The sequence below is a fragment of the Enhydra lutris genome, unplaced genomic scaffold, assembly GCF_002288905.1.
Source record: "Enhydra lutris kenyoni isolate GAN:26980312 unplaced genomic scaffold, ASM228890v2 scaffoldscaffold31, whole genome shotgun sequence".
Taxonomy (NCBI): Eukaryota; Metazoa; Chordata; class Mammalia; order Carnivora; family Mustelidae; genus Enhydra; species Enhydra lutris.
Window position 1 is genome coordinate 4,183,540 of NW_019154115.1, and position 12,154 is coordinate 4,195,693.

The 12,154-nt window shown below is 45.0% G+C and overlaps 1 pseudogene; it reads right to left on the bottom strand.

The window, feature by feature from the left end:
• Positions 1-2,788: 2,788 nt before the first annotated feature.
• Positions 2,789-6,598, bottom strand: LOC111153110 (annotated as a pseudogene).
• Between the last annotated feature and the right edge of the window lie 5,556 nt (positions 6,599-12,154).

Consider the following 12,154-nt stretch of genomic DNA (forward strand, 5'->3'; position numbering starts at 1 on the left):
AACAAACATTAAGGCAAGAAGTTAGAAAATTCCTTTGATAATTGGATTGTAAAGTTAATGGCAAGAAGAAACTTTTGTAATAAAATGCAATGGGATATAATGCAAAAGGAATCCACCAGAAGTGTTTAACAGCACTGAGAGGGAAGACATGTTCCTAAAGATTGCCATGCACCATGCCATGCTGTTATGTTAAACAGGCTGATATTTTAATCAATGTTTAGGGCCCCAAAAATAAGCTCACAAGATATTGAGATTTTACTTTAAATGAATTATTCATAGACCCAGTAGCAACTTAAAAATAACATTATCGCATGATTCTTTTTTTTGCCAACACAAAAATTCTAAATAGAAAGAAAGGGTAACCATGGCAAATAGGGTACTTCAGCTGTAACTTGAAAGAATTGGACATTTTTTTGTTCCTAGCTTTACTACTCAGTAGTTTAGTTTCTCATAGAGTATCCAAAATCCCTCTGTCTACATGTGCCAGTTTCCAGAGATACTTCAACTAGGAACAATATTGTGGGTCTAATCAACATAGAAAGTCATCAGGGTGCCTGGGTGGCTCAGTTGGTTAAGTGTCTGCCTCCAGCTCAGGTCATGATACCAGGGTCCTGCTGCTGATTCCCTCAGCCTTTGGACTGGCCGAGTGGCCACAAGCCAGCTCAGTTAGCATGCTCAACCCCAGTATGCTGTGAACATGGTTCTACATAAGTTTGCCATAAGCATCTTTGCCGCAAGCATTTTTGTCACATTTTTGCTACGTAAATAATTGGCTACAAGGCAATTTTACTATAAGAGATAAAACCATAAAAAAATAAAAGAGGGGCACCTGGGTGGCTCAGTGGGTTAAAGCCTCTGCCTTTGGCACAGGTCATGATCCTGGGGTCCTGGGATCGAGCCCCGTGTCGGGCTCTCTGCTCAGCAGGAAGCCTGCTTCCTCCTCTCTCTCTGCCTGCCTTGTGATCTCTGTCTGTCAAATAAATAAATAAAATCTTTAAAAAAAAAAAAAAAAGAGGACATTCATTCAAAGGGACATAATGAATCATAAAAATGAGCAAAATTAAAAAGACTTGATTGTTGAAATACAAAATACTTGAATATATTTAAAATGTGTAGTTTAGAGTCATGGCAATAGTGCACAGATAGCCGATTTTATTTTATGAGTGGTACCTAAGCACATATCTTTAAAGTCTTTCATTCTTAGTACTACACACTTTTTTTTTTTTGCTTGTTGATTTGTCTCCTTGTTCAACATTACACTTTTTCCTTTTTCACTAAAATTTCATCCTTCTAGAATGCATATTTGTAACTGAGCCTTGCATTGTGTTGTGAAAGCCTTCTACGTTGTTGTTTGGCTCTTGGCTCTGACAGACGTTCCGAGTTCTATGGGAAATGCGGGTTCAAAACTCCGTACTGTCCTACAGACCGTTATGAGGACTCAGATGGATGTACTATAAAAACGGGAGTCCTATGTCAATGAAGACATGAAACCCAACTGTCAACCAGTTGATGAAACCAACAAACTGTCAAACCAAACTGTTAACCAGTTATTTTTTTTAATCTTTTATGGCAGAATTGCCTTATGGCCAATTAGTTATGCAGTGAAAATGTTTGCAGAGAAAACGCTTGTGGCAAAAACACCAGACATGGTAAAAATAAGACCAGCTTCTCAAGATCCATGGTATTAAAAAATACTGGGTTCACTAACAGTGGCATTTCTCAGTCTAGATAGAAAAGGTCTCTGGGCTTTGTTGAGTCAGTGTAGCTTTGTTGAGTGTAATAACTATCACTCTGGTGCGGGTGTCAGTAAGGGGGTAGGCTGTGCATGTCTGGGGCAGGGCGTATGTGGGGAACCCATGGACCCTCCCCTCAATTTCACTGCAAACTGCTCTAAAACTGCTCTAAAAAAGAAAATCTATTTTTTTTAAAGTAACAAAGCTCTTAAAAAAGCATGGTGTGAACACAGTGACAACTTGCCTTTCTTGGGTTTCTTGTCCTGTTCTCACTTTCTATTTTCCATCTAGCCATCATAAAGTTTATTCTAAATACACGTCCTTCTGAAAGCCCACCAGCGAAGCCCATTGTCAACAGGGAAATGTCTGAACATGACCTGTAGGGTTTGTCTTATTTCTAGCCCGTGTCTACTTCTCCAGGCTCATCTGTCACAGGCACACAAAACCCTGTGGCCATATTACGTGGCTTCTAGCTCCTTGGATACTCCAGGCTTTCATGTGACTCCATGCCTTTGCTCAAGCTATGTTCTCTGATTAGAATATGCCTGGTAAATTCCAATTCCTCTTTTATGTTTCAACTCTTCTGAGAAGTTTTTCTTGCCTGGAACCCCATGCCCCCACAATCCTGCCCTCATATAGCCAACTGTTTCCTCCTTTTTGGTTACCTTCCACCTTGAACACACTTGTGTGATTGCACTTATTGCTGTATTATGATTTGCAGGTCTGCGCCCCAACAAGGGCAGGGACCATGCCTTATTTGTCTTGGTAACTTGGAGGGCTGGCACTGTAGGCACCAGGGTAACGTTTGTTGGACAGATGGACACACCAACAGATGGTTGAATGGATGAATGAATTCAGGTTATTTATATTATTTGTATTCAGGTTATTTATATTATATTATTTATATAATTTTTCAGTGGACTGTAAATCCTTTATTTCCAAACTATAAATAGACCTGTACTGAGAAAAGACACGCCCCAGACCCGAGGGGAGATGCCAGGCTGCAGCCTTGGCATCTCCCCTTCCCAACTGCTCTGCAGTCTAAACCCAGCCCCTTAGAAACCCACTCTGCCCCTGGAAATCACCACCTGGGCTGTCAGTGCCCAGCAAGCCGTGGAGACCAGCCCGCTCCCTTGGCCAGCTGGGCACATCTGGGCCCTGCTCTGGCCTGACGCTCCCCCCTCTGTTGTACCAGCGACCTGCAGGAGCCCCGCCGCGTGGTCACGTGCTTCCCAAGGCCCAGCCTGGGAGAGTCCCAGGCCCCTGCTCCCGGGCTCCAGTGAGGTGCGAGGCCTGGGAGCAGCCTGGTTCCCCGCCAGTTCCCTGGCTCGTAACTGCTGCCCCTGGGCCACAAAGTACTCCCCCTCCTCCTCGTTATCGTCCTCCTCTGGCTGGCTGCTCCGGAGCAGCAGCTCCAGGTCGGAGTGGGAGCCCAGCCCCTTCAGAGGTTTAGGGCCACCGTCACCTCTGGCGTGGAGGGCTTTGAGAGCCACATGCAGGGAGATGCCTGAGAGGCAGAGTGCGAAGCCCAGCCAGTTCAGGAGGCTGATCTGATCCCCCAGCAGGTGGGCTGCCAGCAGCAGAGTTCAGACTTCCTTAAAAATGCCAGCAATGGAGAGGGTGAGGCTGGAGGTTCTGGAGACCAGGAGGAACTCAGAGAAGCCCAGACCAAAGGCAAGGATCCCTCCAAGGAAGAGGCTCCCCAGCACCCGCAGGAGCAGCCCGGTGTCCTGGAAACGGAAGATCTTCTCCAATGTGGACAAATGGAGACCTTCAAATATGGCAAAGAGAGGGAAGAGCCCCAGAAACATGAGTGGCTGCAGGTGGAACATGGTGTCAATGGGGTTCTGGAGCCCAAGTTCTGCCTTCTGCAGGAGCATCTGGGTGAGGGTCCAGCGGATGCCACTGATGAATGAGGCCCCCAGCACCAAGGCAAAGCCCTCCACGTTGAATTGCGTGGACTTGTACATGAACATGAAGAGGCCCCTAGTGATGAGGAGGACCACCAGGACCAGGGCCGCACGCAGCTCCTCCAGCTTGAAGATCAGGGAGAAGATCAAGATGAAGCAGTCTTGTTCACCAAATTTCAAAAGTCTGGTACAAAAGCTTTATGAATAAAAAGAGCTATAATTTTACATAATGTACACTTATTTGGTACTTGGCATGTCACAATTGATCCTTTTATATTAATTTCCTGTTTCTCCCAGGAGATCATAAATTGCCGACACACATCCCAGTGAGGGGTGCTATAAGTAACGTGAGACTTGAGTCTTTCAGACTTTGTGTTGTGAGTGTCTGATCTCTAAGACAAGTCCAGTCATTACTGTCCCAGGGGTTCTCTTGGGAGAAACATTATTTACTGGTGGTCAGTTAGAACTGTGTGGAATTTAATATTTGTTGCAAAAGCCGAAGGGCTGCCCTCCTTCTAATCTCTGAAGGCATTCATATACCCAAGAAACCTCCCTTATCTTTATTTCTGAACCCAGAGTTTAGTTGAGTAAAGGAAATAGGGGTAAAATCAAACGAGTAAATTTCTTCTCTAATTCAAAGCATCATGTCTGGGTTGAATAACAGAGTTATTAATTAGGGATTTAGATTTTTTAAGTGATTGCAGAAAAAAAGGGGAAAAAAGGTGGGGGGAGTTGCTACACCAAAGGGAAATATCAGAACAAAATAGGATCTCTGATTGAGCAAGACTTATCTTTCTACTTCCTCCTCTTCCTTCCACCACAGGATGCTAGAACCAGGGTGATTACGATGGTCTTGTCTACTGCTATTCTCATCAAAATCAGAGGCTGTAAATTATGGAAATGCAACTGACCAGCGAAACAGGACTTTCTGCCATTAAGTAAAGCTCCATGCGACACTCCTGTAAGAAAGCCCTCAGCTTCTTAGCCCTGATCAGCTCAGCCCTTTCCATGTCGTGTTTGGGGAAACAGTGGACTCTTCCAAGATTGCAGCATTCCTGCTTTCAGGAGGCATTTTTACTGCATAACTAGAAGTGTCTTTTTGAGTTTGGACTTCCTAACCTTGAGAAGGAGTTGACGTGCTTCTTCACTGAGTGTGAAATGAGCAGATGGTGTTGTTTCACTCCAATTTGTTTTGCATGGACTGAGGAGGAGGCTGTGGGGGAGGGGATAAATATGTTCTGTCCTTGATGGCTGAACACAACTCATTGGCACAAACAACCCACTTCCCTAGCATTGGATCGTCTACTTCTTAACAAGGACTGGCTCTTCACTTACTGCACTCCAGTCTGGAAGCTATTATCACCAGGTTGTTCTCTTTATCCAGAAGGGATTATATTCTCATTACAGCAGAAAGACCCCCCAAAAAAACCCCAAAACAAAACAAAACAAAACAAAAAGGCACAGCATATTCGGTCTGCCTAACCTAATACTTGAAGGAGCCTACTATAGACCCTTTGAAGTAAGGAAAGTCCCACATTTTAAAATACCAGTTGCCCCCTCCAGGCACGTTCATCTCATTTTCATTCATTTCTGCATTCAGCTCACCAATAACCAAAGATGTCCCCCAGTGAACTGAGATAAGGAGTCTGATGACTGTCATGGAAAAGTTGCTAACTCCCCAGGGACCCTCCGCCAGCTCTCTATCTGGACTGCTGGGGGAACCTGGGCCAGAAAAGTGGTGGTGAGACCCTTGTCCTGGGGAACATTTGGACCTTCTCCTGTGTTTCTAGGTGGAACCCTAGTCCAACCTCATCCAAGGAAAAGGGCTCTTGGGCTAAGAGGGCTGTCTGCTCTGCCTGCTGTCACCTTGCAGGTGCTCTGGTCCCCCACATATGATTTTGGTGCAGCTACAGCAACTTCTTTGTGCTCCCAGCCCCCTCCTTTTCATCCGCTGGCACAAAAACCCCAGTGAGTAATAAACACTTTGCTGAAGATTTCACTGGGGAGAGAGAAGGAATCTATAAGCCCCAGAAGTGCCCCCAACCAGTCATCGTTTCTCACGTTATCTGAGCATTGTGTTTCTCTCTTTACCAGTTTTCTTCCACCCTTCATCCCACGCCCCCCTAAATTCAGCTCTGCCCCCAACTTGCACAGTCCCCCTCAGTAAAAGCTTGGCAGTTAGTGGGCAGTTAGTATCACCCTTTTTTTAAAAAAAGATTTTATTTATTTATTTATTTGTCAGACAGAGATCACAAGTAGGCAGAGAGGCAGGCAGAGAGAGGAGGGGGAAACAGGCTCCCCGCTGAGCAGAGAGCCCGATGCGGGGCTCGATCCCAGGACCCTGGGACCATGACCTGAGCTGGCGGCAGAGGCTTTAACCCACTGAACCACCCAGGCGCCCCCCCGCACCCCTTTTTGAAGGCAAGTTAGTAACCACCAGTTGGTATGGAAGCCCACTCTCTGGGATTCTTATTCCCACCCCAAGAGTCACCGAACAGCGTCTAATTTTGTCCCTGATAGGGAATCTTGTCAGTACTATCTTCTTCACCTCCTTGTATCAGGTCTGGCCCAATCTCCAGAATTCACTGAGGCCTCTTCCTACTTCACCCATTTAGCCTGCTACTCCATACTCTTGTCTCCTCTTTCATCGACCTCCTGTTTTCTCAGCCCCTCAGCAAACGAGCCAGACTCACCTTAGCCCTTCCTAGATTTGGTGACCTGTTTTGGATACACTTCTTGAAGCCAGGCCCTGCCCATCTCCCTAGGACAGGACCCATGCTCCCATCCTCTTTAGGGGACACCCCGCTGCTTCCATCCTGCCTGGACTGCTCTCCGAGCGTGGTGGGTCCCATGTCATCAAATCACTGTTCTTAAATGGGATCCTAACACAGTGCATAAGGAACCTCAAACGTGTCCATACATCACCAATGCTTTTAGCGCCGAGGGATGGGCCATCGTGGCCTTGGAGACTGACCATAAGAGGGAGAGGGCCAATCACACGCAGCTCAGCTCTGGAGTTCTTCCTGGTCTGTGCTCTGTCTGCTCCTTGGTGAGTTTAACACATGCCGGTTTGACAGTGGTCCATTTGGACCTGGTTCGGCCTTTGGAATACTGACCCTCAGAACTAGGGCCTAGCTTCTGCAACTTGCTGTCAAGTTTGCCAGTATTTCTGGGGTCTTTTGGCTTTGGTGGCCTTGCTTTTCCTCAACTGTGGAAACATAGGCCCCTTATTGGGACCAATGTGGTGGGGATCTCCCATCCCTTCCCCCTGCCCCCGACTAAGGTAGCACAGAACAAATTCACAGTTTCCAGGGAAAGAATTATAAGAACTGGCAAAGTTCGTATAAAAGTTCTTATAATAGGTTTACCAGGTGTCCGGTATTAAACAGACAATCTGACATTTTACCTTCCTGTCTCATTAAAACAACAACAAAAATTTTTTTTAAGGAAGCACATATTTCTGAGTAGTTATAAAGATAAAGAACTATATCTAATATGTATTTATTGAAATAGGCAGATAAATTACTTAAGTCAATTTTTATATCACCTCCACAACCCCCTGAGTCCCACCCCAAAAGCAGCTTTGGTACTTTTATAGGAAAAACCTAGAAACCTAAATTATTGTTGAATGTGGAGCCTCCTCCCCTTTTATTTTATTTTATTTTTAAATTTTATTTATTTATTTGAGAGAGAGTATGTGTGAGAGTGGAGAGGTCAGAGGGAGAGCAGATTCCCCGAGGAGCAGGGAGCCCGATGTGGGAATCGATCCCCGGGACTCCAGGATCACGACCTGAGGCGAAGGCAGTTGCTTAACCAACTGAGCCACCCAGGCACCCCCCCTCCTCCCCTTTTAATTTAAAAAATCTGCAGTAACTGCTGTGTTGTTTTGCAAAACAATATATGTATGTTAAGGAGCCATATCAATGGTGGAGCTATGTATTCAACCATTTAGAACTATTTTCAAATGTTTAGTTTTCAACAGAATGCAAACTATGGTCTTCCTAAAATTTGTCTCTTAATCTTGGGCTTCAAAGGACATTCAATCATGATTATCATCTCTTTTCACTTAATAAGGTAGTTTTAAAATGCTATTTGATATGTAAGAGAGCCTCGTGAATTCTTTTAGCAATTTCCTCTGTTTTGACCTAAAAAAATTTTTTGCCGAAAAGAGCTGGAACCTACAAAGTTTGGGGACTGTATACCCTGGTTTTTCGTTTTTTGAAATCTTGTCAGAATATTCATCTTCTCCAGTTTATGATTCTTTTCCTTTTTATCTTCACTTACCAATTTAATAAAAGTTAAAAGTTCGCATCTTTCTCATCCTCTCACCAAAGTAAACATCTCTCCAATTACCCATAAATGTTTCCAAGGAATTATTTACTGTTTATTAAGAAAAAAGGCAAAGACTATGATAGAAGGCTCTGTTTCACACACATGAGTTCTTAGCAAAAGCATTTAAGTATCCCTAAGCCTAGGGGGGGGAAGGAAACCAAAGAAATTATGCCACATTAACTATATTTCTAAGAATTTGTTAACTAAGTGCCTGGGAAAATGCATCTCGACCATCAATCTGAAGAAATGTTTCTTGTAAGTATCACCTTCACAATTCACCTGTTTCCTCAAATGTTTATTGCCTGGCACTCTTTTAGACACTGGACATAGAGGATTAAACAGAATAGAGAAAAATCCCTGCACTTGACAGCTGTGAGAAGAAACTCGGTTCTTTAACAGTACCCATTTATTAAAAGGAAGTACAGAACATAAAAGATTGCCAGAATCCAAAGAAATCCAGGCTTCCCCAGCCAGACTGTAAATTTCTTTCCGGTGGTACCTCCTGGAGGAAGGACTGAGAGGCATTCATCTCCTAACTCCTCCTCTTCCCAGTAATTTGTTGTAACCACAGATGGTCCCTTCCTGGACAAAGAACATCCGTATCCTTGGAATGATTTCTTTATAGAAATAACAATTTTTCAGGTTTGTCTGATTGTCCTCATGCAACAACACTTCTTTAAACATCTCTGGCATACAAAAAAGAAGTTCCAGTAACTGAAACTTAATCAAGTGAAGTAAGGAGATCTTCTTACATTGTCACACCTGTGTTGTTCCTGGAAGTACAATGCTGGAGAATGGCATGAGTTATGGAGTAACTGGGAGAGGCCAGGGAAGTCCCATCTACCCATATTCTCCTCTCCCTACTGCCCCTAGTCTTTCTCTTCTACCCGGAAGTCATGTTGCAGGAAAAAAAAAATCATCATTGGATTATTACCCCGTACCGAATTGCCTTCTTTAGGTATCATTTTTAAAATATTCAGCCACCTCTTGGAAGATTGTCACACTCTGCTAACAGCCAGGGCGTCTGGAAGATTGCTGGGAACTAACACTGAAAGGGTTTGAACTATGGGCTAGGTACTTTACATGCCACATTGGTTACTTCCTACGCTGATCTCTAAGAGTAGGCTTTCTCATATTGCTGATGACGAATCTAGGGTCCAGAGAGGTTAAATGACAAACTCCCAGATCACATAGACTTCAACGCTGGAGCCAGTAGTCAAAAGTGATCTTTCTCTCCCTTAGTCTGAATTCATTATCAAATTCCTTTCCTCTGTGGCACACAAAACCTAAGTAAGGATAGCCTTGAGAGTGATGCCTGCTTGGCAAGAGGGTTGAAATGGAAGGGATAAAAACAGAGCAATGAAATGAGAGACGAAAAAGAAACATTTTGCTGACTTTCCAGTTTTCTCTGAGGTCAGATTCAGCACAGGGCTACATTGTTACTGCTTTGATAAAATTCCTGATTCTCAGAAATACTGACTTGGCAGGACCTTAGAGGTCATCTAGCCCAAGCCACCATTAAAAGCTTTATTCAGTCATTAACTCACTTTATTACCATTGGTGATCTGGGAAGGAGTGTCATTGACTTGGCAAGTGAGAACATTTCTCTGAGCCACAGTTTTCCACCCTCTCATCATGGGCTTGTCTGGAGAGATTTAACTTTAAGTAATAAAAATTCTTTACATCTCTAAGCTTTTCACAGTTGTCAAAAGGCTTTCACATACATTATGTTCTTTTAAATTCTCATTTCTGTAAGGTAGGGAAGTGTGGCCTCTTACAATGGCAAGAGCCCGGACCTCGGCCAGGTAGATCTGGGTGCAAATTTCCATTCGGTGACATACGAGCCATGTGAACTTGGGGAGATCACTTAAGCCCTTTGACCTTCCTAAGCAAGCTGCTTTTAAGCCTCCCGAGTCCTCATCTGTAAAATGGGGATGATAACATCCCCTACATGAGGTTGAACTAAAGTGTGTGTAAAGCGTTTGCTCACGGCAGGTGCTCAGGATTGGTTGCCTTTCCTCTTTCCCTCTCTTGTTTTACTGCTGATGAAGCAGTGGTGACAAGAGGTAAAACAATTCTCCTAAGATCAAAGCGCCAGTGGTTGGCGAACTGAGGCCAAGCCCTTTGACTGCAGTCTAGGGCTCTTTGTGCTATCCCATCCCGCTCAAAGTAACTTCCTCCTTCCCTGCCCTTTCCGTGTGTACACACCTACCGATTTCTTTGTAGTGCAACCTCCTCAGCTCCCTTTTTCTTCCCGCTGGGCTTTCTGTTTTGCTGTGTCTGCCCCCTTGCATTGCTGTGTTCCTGCTGGTTTCTGCGCACACTGCCTCTGGCTAGTTTCCACTGTGTTTCATATGCTCTTTGGAAGTTCAGGACAAATGTCCTAAACTCAGCTGTGTCTGTCGACCGTGAAATCTGGTTCTCCTGGAGGAGACAGGGCAGCTGTGGTGACATCCGGGCAGATGGGCTCCTAGTCCCCTGGTTTCTGGTGCTCAAGTGTGACGTGCTACTGGCTGCCTCCTGGATTTTGATTACCGCTCCCTTGGCGTTGCTGCTTCCCCAACATTCCTCTAACAAACTCTGATTTAAACAGCCCTACACTCAGCCTTTCACGTCCCTTGTAACACACGGAACTGGTGCAGCCCACTGGGAGCCCCTGAAATAAATGGCTTCCAGAGAAATTGGTGCTTTTAAAGAGGTCATTCTTCCACATGCTGATACAGAAATGCACGCACGTCCTCCAAACTATCTTTATTTAGGTCATTCGAAACGCATGGTCACAGTGTTCCCTCCGGAGTGAAAAGTAAATGTGTAGGCAAGCAGATTTACAATACAGTATGCCTACATAGCACATGTATTTACACAGAACACGTAATAAAAAAGAAACTTGTCACTCATCTCCTTTATCATAAATTCAAGCAGGATCACTGGACTATTACTCAATCCAGAGAAAATATGATAGCATAGATCTGAGAGAATTCTCAAGAGATCCATCTTGTCAATGTACCTATCTATCTGCAAGCAGAGGAAATGTCTAAACTAATCAGAATTAAGAGTTGATGTTCCCTTATTGAAGATCTCTATTCTGCCATGAAGCTTATTTACATATCTAAAGTTGTTTTTTTCAACCACCAAGCAAACAGCTCCTTGGGAGTTCCCACAAATAAGGAGGATCATATTTGTTTTCCTTCCCAGGGCAGGCGCTAGGCATTTGATCTTAGTAGACTTGTCAAGATGGGGCGCCTGGGTGGCTCAGTCGGTTAAGCATCTGAATTTAGCTCGGGTCATGATCCCAGGGCCCTGGGATTGAGCCTTGCATCCAGCCCGGCATCCACACCCGCATCAGCCCTCCTACTCAGTGGGGAGTCTTCTCCCTCTTCCCCTGGTCATGCTTCCTCTCTCTCTCTCTCTCTCTGTCACTTCCTCACTCTCACTCTCTCTCTCTCTCAAATAAATAAAATCTTAAAAAGGAAAAGAAAAGGGACGCCTGGGTGGCTCAGTTGGTTAAGCCGCTGCCTTCGGCTCAGGTCATGACCCCGGGCTCCTGGGATCGAGTCCCGCATCGGGCTCCTTGCTTGGCAGGGAGCCTGCTTCTCTCTCTGCCTCTGCCTGCCTCTCTGCCTGCTTGTGTGTACTCTCTCTGGCAAATAAATAAAAATCTTAAAAAAAAGAAAAGAAAAGAAAACTTGACCAGAAACTCTGTCAAATGCTCCTCGAGTCCATGGGGCCAACTCTATTTCCTCCAGTCCCCTTTCCCCCTGCCCTCAAGAGTCCTCAGGTGCTTACCGACCACAGCCTAGCTGGTGCAAGGCTGATTATCTACCTGATGCCTCTTATCCATGGGACCATTGGCCATTTCCAGAGATCTTAGTTTCCTGGGAGGGCAGAACAAAAATAAATTCAGCTGTTGGCAAGAGTTCTATGCTCTTCTGGGACCCCAATTGGAACTGAGACTCTCATGGTCTATTGCAAACCAGATGAACTCTTAACACTTTATTCATTCCCCACCCATCCTCCCACCCCAGATATAGGGCCCCCAGAGCACTGGCCCAGTGCACTGGCCCATTCCTCAAGGAATGAGAGAGGAGAAGGGGAAGGACAAACTGCACAGGGAGTGATGGAGACGGTCCTCTTGACCCTGCATCGTCAGCCCAGCATGCCCCTTCCCGTGCCCTCTTC